Source organism: Nicotiana tabacum, chromosome 8 (genome assembly GCF_000715075.1).
Source record: "Nicotiana tabacum cultivar K326 chromosome 8, ASM71507v2, whole genome shotgun sequence".
Lineage (NCBI taxonomy): Eukaryota > Viridiplantae > Streptophyta > Magnoliopsida > Solanales > Solanaceae > Nicotiana > Nicotiana tabacum.
Window position 1 is genome coordinate 209,592,233 of NC_134087.1, and position 10,071 is coordinate 209,602,303.

Sequence of the window (10,071 nt, forward strand, 5' to 3'; positions counted from 1 at the left end):
CAGTTGTCGAAAGGTTATTTTCGTAAAAGAATGAACAAGTTTGTAAAATGTCCAAATAATCCTCCCCGGCCTCAAAATTCATGTGAAGTTTGGAAGAGGCCACATTTGCAAAAATAACCGTTGGGTTGCATTTGTCAAACGGAGAAAGGAAGCTGGCCATTTGTTTTTGAGTTTGTAAAGCTTTTGATTAGAATATGTGGGTTGTTTGATTTTCGAGTTTGTAGGTCATCTTCAAACCTTTGAAACCAAGTTTGTTCTAATATGAAAAATGTTTAGTATTGTTTATCTTTTAGTGGTCCGAACTACGCAAGGTCTGATTCACGCGGGGACGTGATACGTAGGCAATCCACATAAGATTCGACCGCCAGTAATAAAGAAAAAGAAAATATAAAATAAATACAGGGGTTCCCAAAGTACTTCAAAGGGGCAAATAAGCAAGTCGGGGTGACGCATGTTGTTTAAAGCAAAGCATGTTAGAAACGGTTAACTGCCTAGGGGCATTGCATCCTCAATGTGTTGTTGTCAAATCTGTTAAACTCTAAATGCTAACAAGTTTGTTGTTTTCCGAATCTCAAACAGTTAGTTGTTAAAGAATTCTGGCAACACACCCTCACCAAACTATATCCAAAGGACCGATAACAACAAGCATGACTACTTCAGAGAATAGTACCGAGGAAGAAAGGCCGGTGAGCCAGTTGTTAAAGGAAGCAATGGAAAAGATAGAAAGGATGGGATTAGAGATGAATGCAATGCAGCTAGCTCTAGCCAAAGCACAAAAGAACCCTGAGCCGTTGGGGCACATGCCGGAATACCCTCACTCCGGCCCTTCAACAAGCCTCCCGAATCACCGTTATCATCAGGAGAGAAGCCCCCATGATTCCCAAGCTCCACCGCCCCATCAACCTCTCCCAATACCAAATGTTCCCACTTTTATGGGACCCATATCAGCCACCCTGCAAAGATCAAACAGCGAGCCATTGCTTCAGGCTCCCGATACGCAATACTATCCCCCTGAGCCTACATTCCATGCCCCCGAACCACATGCCTACAATCCACATTTGGAGGCACCGACAGAAATTGAAAAGTCGATTAAAGCCCCAGAACAAGATGAGGTATTGAGGAAATTCAAAAGCCTGGAGCAGTCCTTCAGGAACCTGCACGGATTGGGCAACCAGGTCAGCATGGCCTACAAAGATCTATGCCCTTTTCCGGATGTCCAACTCCCGGCTGGGTTCAAGATGCCTAAGTTTGATCTATATGAAGGGCACGGTGATCCCATTGTGCATTTGCGGGGATTCTGTAGCAAAATGAGAGGGGCGGGCGGCAAGGATGAGCTGCTGATAGCTTATTTCGGCCAAAGTCTGAGCGGATCGGCATTAGAATGGTATACCAGGCAGGATTCCAGCAGATGGTACACTTGGGATGATTTGGCGCAGGCTTTCGCAGGTCATTTCCAATACAATCTCGAGATAGTCCCTGATCGTCTCACGTTGTTGAGGACCGGGAAGAAGCCCGGGGAAAGTTTTTGTGAGTTCGGGTTCCGCTAGAGAGAGCAAGCAGCCAGAGTCGATCCTCCCATGAGAGAGGGAGAGATGGTGGACTACTTCTTACAAACCTTGGAGCCAACTTACTTTGGTCATCTAGTGACGACAGTTGGTAAATCTTTCAACGAAGTAGTAAAAATGGGCGGTATGATCGAAGAGAGACTCAGGTCCAACAAAATCCTGAGCTATTCGGCAATTAAAGCAACCACTCAGGCCATCCAGAGCGGCACTAAGGGTGTACTGGGGAAGGAGAAGAAAGAAGATGTCACGACTGTTGAGTCGGGAGCATGGTTCGGATCTAGAGGCCCGTCACCCTACTATAGCCAACCACGACCCTACCACCAAAATTACCCCCGCACTCCATATAGCCCTCCACAACATTATTACCCACTGCCAGATCCCCATTTTTCCGTTCATCATGCACAAACCTATACCCACTCTCCAGCACACGCACAATAGCGTGCGCCGGCTCCCCAAAATACATACCCACCTCCACCAAACATATATCCACTTCCGAGGGCCTATAGAAATCCTCCAGGGTCAGGTTTCCGGGGGAATCAAGCTTTTAAGAATGAGAGAAAGCAGAAATATACTCCGCTGGGAGAATCCTATACTACCGTGTTCCACAAATTGAGGCAGTTAGGCCTGTTGAATCCTATTGAGCCCAAATTACCAAATCCCCTTCCTGAAAATCTTGACCCTTTAGCAAGTTGTGAATATTGTTCGGGGGCTCTCGGACACGATACTGAGAGATGTTGGAAGTTGAAGAATGCCGTGCAAGAGCTCATCAACACAAATAGGATCGAGGTTCAGGTTCCAGAGCCGCCAAACATTAATGACGATCCGTGCCGGTGAAAATAGTTCCAAAAAAAATAATAATAAAAAATCAACAATTGGACGGCTACTCCTCTTCCTATCCGAAGGGAGTCTTGGTAGTGGACTCTGATTTTTCTTTCTTGTTTTTGGATTATTGTAGAGTTGTAATCCAGTTTTGTTTTAGTGTGAAACTCTGTTATCCCGTATTTTTATAAAGTGAAAGCTTCTCTTCTTATTTTGTTTTGAGTCTATTTTTCTTCCTTTTCTCTTTCTAAACAATGCTCTTTATACTGATTCCAATGACATGGCATGCATAACGGATCTTCAACTTAGTCTAAAAATCAATCTGATTTCGAACTGATTATACAAAAGGTCAATCACGATGACGAATTGGGATACGATGATAATAAAGCCTTCAAAGAGACAAACAGAGAGTTAAGCTAGTTGGAAGAGAAATCCAAGCCCAACTTAAATGACGCATAAGACATCAATTTAGGGGATGCAGACGATATCAGGAAATTTAAAGAGGGACAGCAAGTGTTGAAACAGATCCTCCCACATCAGGCCAAAACAAAATGGCAAATTTGTCCCGAATTGGCAGTGGCCGTCTATTGTGACCAAGATGTTATCCAGTTGCACTTCATGTCAGACAGATGACGGGGGAAGATGCATCGACATGGCTATTAATTGTTGTTTGTTTGTTTGTTTGTTTATACTTGGCATTTATCGGAGAATGAAATGAAGGAGGCAATTTTTTCTTCTATCCAAACATTTTAACCTTTGCTTCCCCTTTTGAGCCTTATTTATTCTTTCATACCCCTCTTTTGGAATCAGTAATGAAAATAATAAAAAAGAGAAGAAAAATATAATGATAATAAAAACAAAAGAAAAGTCAAAAAAAAAAGAAAGAAAGAAGAAAAAAGGGAGATGTGAACTACGTTTGACCTGATTCCTCAAAGAAGGATACGTAGGCGCCTCACGGCTCGGTCATAGTGTAACCAAAAAATAAGAATCCCCAAGTGAGAAACTGGGGCAGAAGTTATGTTTGTAATGTTGGGAAAGAAGTTCGATTCCAAGAGTTGTAATGGTTTTTACCCATCAGAATTATTTTGAACCTTTTTTTGATGCCCTCCTTTTCTTTTAGCCATAAACAAAAAAAAACCATGTTGATGTCCAAAAAAGACCTCCCGATCAGAATCCGAGGAAAGCCAAGTCAGGCAAATAAAAGCAGAGAAAGTCGGCAACGAATTGATAACCTAAAGAATCCCCAGCAAAGAGTCATATAAGGCACCATAAGGCGACGAGAATTGAGAGAAATGAGAGAGCCTCATCAGTGAAAACCCCTCGAAGGGCACTATGAGGCGACAAGGATATAAAGGGGGCTAGCAAGATAAGATTGGCAAAAATGGGCCGCATCCGGCGAAAGTTGGGCTTCTGCACATCCCCCTCAAAGAGTCATGTCGGTAACACTCCAATCCCCAGCTTAGAAAATAAAATGAGAAGAGTCTTATCGGTTAAAACCTTCACAGGCACCATAAGGCGACGAGAATTGAGAGAAATGAGAGAGCCTCATCAGTGAAAACCCCTCGAAGGGCACTATGAGGGGACAAAGATATAAAGGGGGCTAGCAAGATAAGATCCGCATCCGGCGAAAGTTGGGCTTCTGCACATCCCCAGCAAAGTAAGGCCGTCAGAAAAATTGATCGATATAAATAGACTGAGTTGGTTAATCCAGAAATGCATGACATGATCATTGGGATTGATTGTACCATTCGGATAAGTTCTTTTTTTTTTCTTTCCCCAACATTTGTTCAGAAAGACTTTTTCTTTCATCTTTTTAAAGTCATCAGTTTTTATTTTGGGTTTATAGTGTTTTTCTCCAGTAGTTTGTTTTTAGAAGGATTTTGTTTTTCAGAGCTTACTACTAATTGCCAAAATGCTGCGAAGCAAAAGGCGAACAGGACATGCCAAAGATAATACAATGAAACGGAAAAGACATTTGTTGCAAGACCGAATGATGAGTTGGCCTAAATGTCAAGGGGGTATAGTGAAAAAGGGGTCGAGATGCAAGAGCATCCTTGGCCGATCATCGACCAAATTCCAAAAAAGGTCGGACAATGTGGAGCAAGGAAAGAAGAGGAAAACCACCCCTAACGGGAATGTGTTCACCAGCAGGGACGTGATCCCCAACAGTAATATCATCCCCAATAAATAGTATCATCCCCAGCAAGTTCTGATAGTGTAATGGAACACCGAAAAAGAGAAAAGAAAAAAAAAGAAAAAAAAAACCCTGCAGGAATGGCACGACCACCAACCGTGTTTTTTTCTTTTAAAACTAACAAAATCTTTCTTTGATTTGAAGCAGGGAAAAGAAATGTTACAGATGGCGGAGGAACATGCCATAAAGAAGATCATCAAACCGGGGCAGAAAATTTTCCCATCGCGAAAATTTTCTCAAAAAAAACAGGCGCCCACCTGAATAACGAGAGAAATACTTTTCAGTCTTAGTTTAGACAGGCGCCTACCTGAATAACGAGAGGAATACTTTTTTGTCGGTTCATTTCAGGCACCCACCTGTATAACAAGGGAATACATTTCATGCCTTTACCAATAGGAGATACACTTCCTAGGTCTAGTTTTGCCAATAGGAGACGCACTTCCTAAGTTTTAACCATAGGAGAGGCATTTCCTCCTAAGTTTAGTTTTACCTATAGGAGACGCATTTCCTCCTAAGTTTATGTTTTTAACCATGGGAGAGGCATTTCCTCCTAAGTTTAGTTTTACCTATAGGAGACACATTTCCTCCTAAGTCTAGTTTTACCTATAGGAGACGCATTTCCTCCTAAGTTTACTTTTACCCATAGGAGACGCATTTCCTCCTAAGTCTAGTTTTACCCATAGGAGATGCATTTCCTCCTAAGTTTAGTTTTAACCATGGGAGAGGCATTTCCTCCTAAGTTTAGTTTTACCTATAGGAGACGCATTTCCTCCTAAGTTTAGTTTTACCCAATCCTAAGTTGTTGTTGAAATCAGGAGCCCGCCTGAAGAGAGGAATGGCGTTTATTTTAAAAGTTGAAGTTGGGAGCCTGCCCAGATAACAAAGGCATACATTTCAGTCTTTACATTTCCAGTATTGAAGTTGGGAGCCCGCCCATATAACAGAGGAATACATTCAGTCTTTTCATTTCAGGTGTTGAAATTGGGAGCCCGCCCATAATAACAGAGGAATACATTCAGTCTTTTCATTTCAGGTGTTGAAATTGGGAGCCCGCCCATAATAACAGAGGCATACATTCAGTCTTTACATTTCAAGCGTTGAAGTTGGGAGCCCGCCCATAATAACAGAGGAATACATTCAGTCTTTATATTTCCAGAGTTGAAAGTTGGGAGCCCGCCCAGATAACAGAGGCATACATTCAGTCTTTACATTTCAAGCGTTGAAGTTGGGAGCCCGCCCATAATAACAGAGGAATACATTCAGTCTTTATATTTCCAGAGTTGAAGTTGGGAGCCCGCCCATAATAACAGAGGAATACATTCAGTCTTTACTTTCAAGTGTTGAAGTTGGGAGCCCGCCCAGATAACAGAGGCATACATTCAGTCTTTACATTTCCAGAGTTGAAGTTGGGAGCCCGCCCATAATAACAGAGGAATACATTCAGTTTTTACTTTTCAAGCGTTGAAGTTGGGAACCCGCCCATAATAACAGAGGAATACATTCAGTCTTTACTTTTCAAGTGTTGAAGTTGGGAGCCCGCCCATAATAACAGAGGAATACATTCAGTCTTTACTTTTCAAGTGTTGAAGTTGGGAGCCCGCCCAGATAACAGAGGCATACATTTCAGTCTTTATATTTCCAGAGTTGAAGTTGGGAGCCCGCCTAGATAACAGAGGCATACATTTCAGGATCAAGTCAGAAGACAATAAAACAGAGGGTTACAACAAGAATCCCCAGCAGGAAACAATAAAATCCCTAGCACCGGGAAACAGAAAGTTGCAACAAGAGATCCCAGCACAAATTCAGGCGCATGAGTCAAAAGGAAGAGAAGAGGCGTCTTGAAAGAAGCAGCTGGTGAACATTAAATCATGCCCAACATAACAAGTCTGATGAAGAAAGTCGTACCCACCAGAGGAACCGCCAAAAAGCTTAATGAAGAAAGCCATGTCCCTAGCGGACCGAGCAAAATGATGAAAACTGGTATTCAGAAAAGCAAAAGGCCAGTATCATGCCCAAATTCAAGAAAGAAAAGCACCGGAGGAAACACAAGCCAACAAGAAAGCAAGGCAACAAGAACAAATTTTAGTCTAGCCTAGCTTCTTGTTTTCTTTTAAGCACGGTGTAACAAGGAGATCGGTAAGCAGTGATAACAACATGCAACAACAGTAACATTGCAGTCCCACGGTAGTCCCAGCTACCAAAGCTTTCCGAACTACATTAACCTGATTCCCCTTTAGCCAGGGATATGTAGGAAACCTTTGAAGCAAAGGTTCGGTTAAATCTTTTTCAAAAAATGCTTCACACGGAGTACTCGGACGGGCAAAAATCGCTCGCTTTATCTTTGCACGAAAACCCTTCGTGTCTTCGGGAAAAGAGGGGCAGCTGTAAGCACGTGATTTTTGCCCTATATGACAAATACTCCCAAAAAAATGCAAAATAAAATGATTTTTTTCTGGTGTGCAATTTTGAGTATTTTTGTGATATTTTTGGATAATTATTTGTATTTGTCTGTGTTTGCTTGTTTGTTTAAATTAATAAAAAATACAAAAATATGCTGCATTTTGCATGTAGGATTTGATTCTACAATTGTTAGTAATTAAATTAGTTTTACAAAAATTAAAATTACAAAAATAGGCATCTTTTGCATTTTTAGCATTTAATGTCCAAATAAACAATTTTGCGCTTAATTATTACTTAATTAGGCGTTAATTGTTATTGGGAGTTAATTTGCGCTTTTATAACTTAATTCAGTTCTTAATAATAATTTAAGTACTTTTATAATTTAGTTTTAGAAAATAAAAGAAGAAAAGAGAACAAAAATACAAAGAAAAGTCGAATTGGACCACTTCTTCAATTGTAAGCCGAAGGCCCAAAAAATTGCTCAATCTTCTCCATGACCCAGTCCATTTCAGACCGGGTCGACCCGGTCCGCCCCATTGACCCATTGACCCAATACCCTTTCTTCATTTTGTCAAAAGACAAACCAAAAAACCCTAAAAAACCTAAAAACTATCCGCCCCCACCCTTTTGGCTTTCTTCTTCCCAAACTCAAAACTCCTCCAAAGCTCCAACCAAGCATCCATGGCTGCCCTCACCAAGCCTCATCACCCTCCACCTCCAAGCTCCTCATCGACGCACACACACACAGCTGCGTCAACACATTCACACGAGCACACCTTCCCATCGTCGTCGTACCCCCTCGTCGACAGCAACCCACTTCCAGCTTCCCCACAACCACAGCTGCTCCCCCCCCCCCCCAACGACCCACTTCCAGCTCCCTCCATCTCATCACCTTCTTCCTTCCTCTTGAAAAACTGGAAAAAACCTAACGACCCTACTGTCCAAAGGTGATAACTCCCGTGAAACCACCTGCCTCGTCGTCCCGTCGTCCCTGCCCAAACGATCCTCCATTAAATCCGACGAACACTGCTGCTTAGCCTTCGTCGTCACTGCCCGTCGTCACAGCCCCCACTCCCTCACGTCCAAATGCCATAACCAGCCCGACTCCCTCCATGGCTAACCCTTTCACCTCCATGGCTGACCCCGTCTTCATCGAGCTCTAACCCACGTTACTATCTTCCTCCTCACGTCGCACGAGCACCCTACCAGTCGCTGCTGTTTCGTCTTCTTCGCTGCTGCGTACTGTTGTTGACGACGCAAGGCAGTCCGGTTAAAGTCCGGCAAAGGTCGAGGGTTTTTCGTCGAGTCAAGATCCTGTACGTTGTGAGCTCATCGTCAAGTTCGTTGTTTGTTTGGCCGAGGTTCGTCGAGTCAGTCCATACATATTTCATGTCGATCCGGTTAGTAGATTTTTGAGTTTTATTTTGTCCGCATTTTGTTTTGATATTTTCCTCTCTTTGTATAAAAATGTAGTCGATTAATTAATGAGTAATGAGACTGCATATGTATGATTTCTTCATCTAATAATGCTAGTTTAAATTATTTGAAGAATAGTTAATCTGCTTTGATATTATTGTGTATCCCTCTCATGTTCTAGCATTAGAAAATAATAGAATATAAAAATGAAAGCAGTTTTTCTTTGTACAAACTCGATCGCAATTTTCCGTTCACAATAGTTGTAACTTAATAACTAATAAAGTTGCGTTTTTTCAGCATGTAAATAATTAGGAGATTTTTCTTTTATTTTAGAGACGAACTTAGTAGAAAATGTAGTCACTATAGGTTTATCCTTTAAAAATAAAAATGAGACGAGCCTCGCCAAATAAATCACAAACCGCCGGGGCCCTCAATAAAATACATAACCATTGGTTAGACCTTGGATTTGGCCGTTTAATGAACCTTCACGGCCTCTTCCCAAAATAACAATACGTTAGACTCTTTAGGACGCGCCTTAATAAATCTTACCTTCTTAAACTCGGGTGCACATTTATGTGACCCAAATCCAATTCTCAACGGAGTCGAAACGTGTTTCTAATCACGGGTACATTGATTGTGACGTGGTCCGAGATGCGTGTCCATGACGTTGCAAATTCATTTTAAAAAAATAAGAATGAGATGAGCCTCGCCAAATAAAAATACGAATTTGCGGGGCCCTCAGTAAATATTTGCTTTAAAAATTGTTTAGACTTCGGGATGGACCGTTTAGTAAAATTCCACGGTCCTACCCAAAATAAATACGCTAGTCGCTTTAGGCGCGCCTTTAATAATTTAATTTCCTTAAACTCGGGTGCACATTGATGTGACCCAAATCCAAATCTCAACGGAGTCAAAGTGTGTCGACGACCACGGGTACATCGATTGTAACGTGGTTCGAGATACATTTTTATAACGTTGCAATTCTTGATAAAAATAACAGTAAATGATAAAAGCGGTTGAAAGATAAAATTTGCACATAAGTTCATATTGTATTTAAAATCAGATAAATAAGCCAAATATAACAGTTGAGCGACCGTGCTAGAACCACGGAACTCGGGAATGCCTAACACCTTCTCCCGGGTTAACAGAATTCCTTATCCGGATTTCTGGTACGCAGACTGTAATATAGAGTCATTCTTTTCCTCGATTCGGGATTAAAATTGGTGACTTGGGACACCCTAAATCTCCCAAGTGGCGACTCTGAAATAAATAAACTAATCCCGTTTCGATTGTCCTTTAATTGGAAAACTCCCCTGCGCCCTCGCGGGTGCGTAAAAAGGAGGTGTAACATTCATGGCGTGAAATATGGGATTACAGCTGGACAGATTATTGTATTCGACTGTATTCACAGCGTGAAATAGGGGATGACGCTGTTTTTAAATGAAAAGTGAATCAATTAACATAATAGACTCCTAATATAACTCAACAAACTCAATTTTAACACACAAATTTTGTATTTCCAGTTATAAAAAAGATTCTCAACCGAAAAATACCCCAAAAATATAGCAATATTTAAAAAAATTATATAATACATCTGAATACATAAATTATATTAATTAAAAAAAATATATGAATATATTCATGGCATATAGCAAGACAGTGAATACAATGAAATAC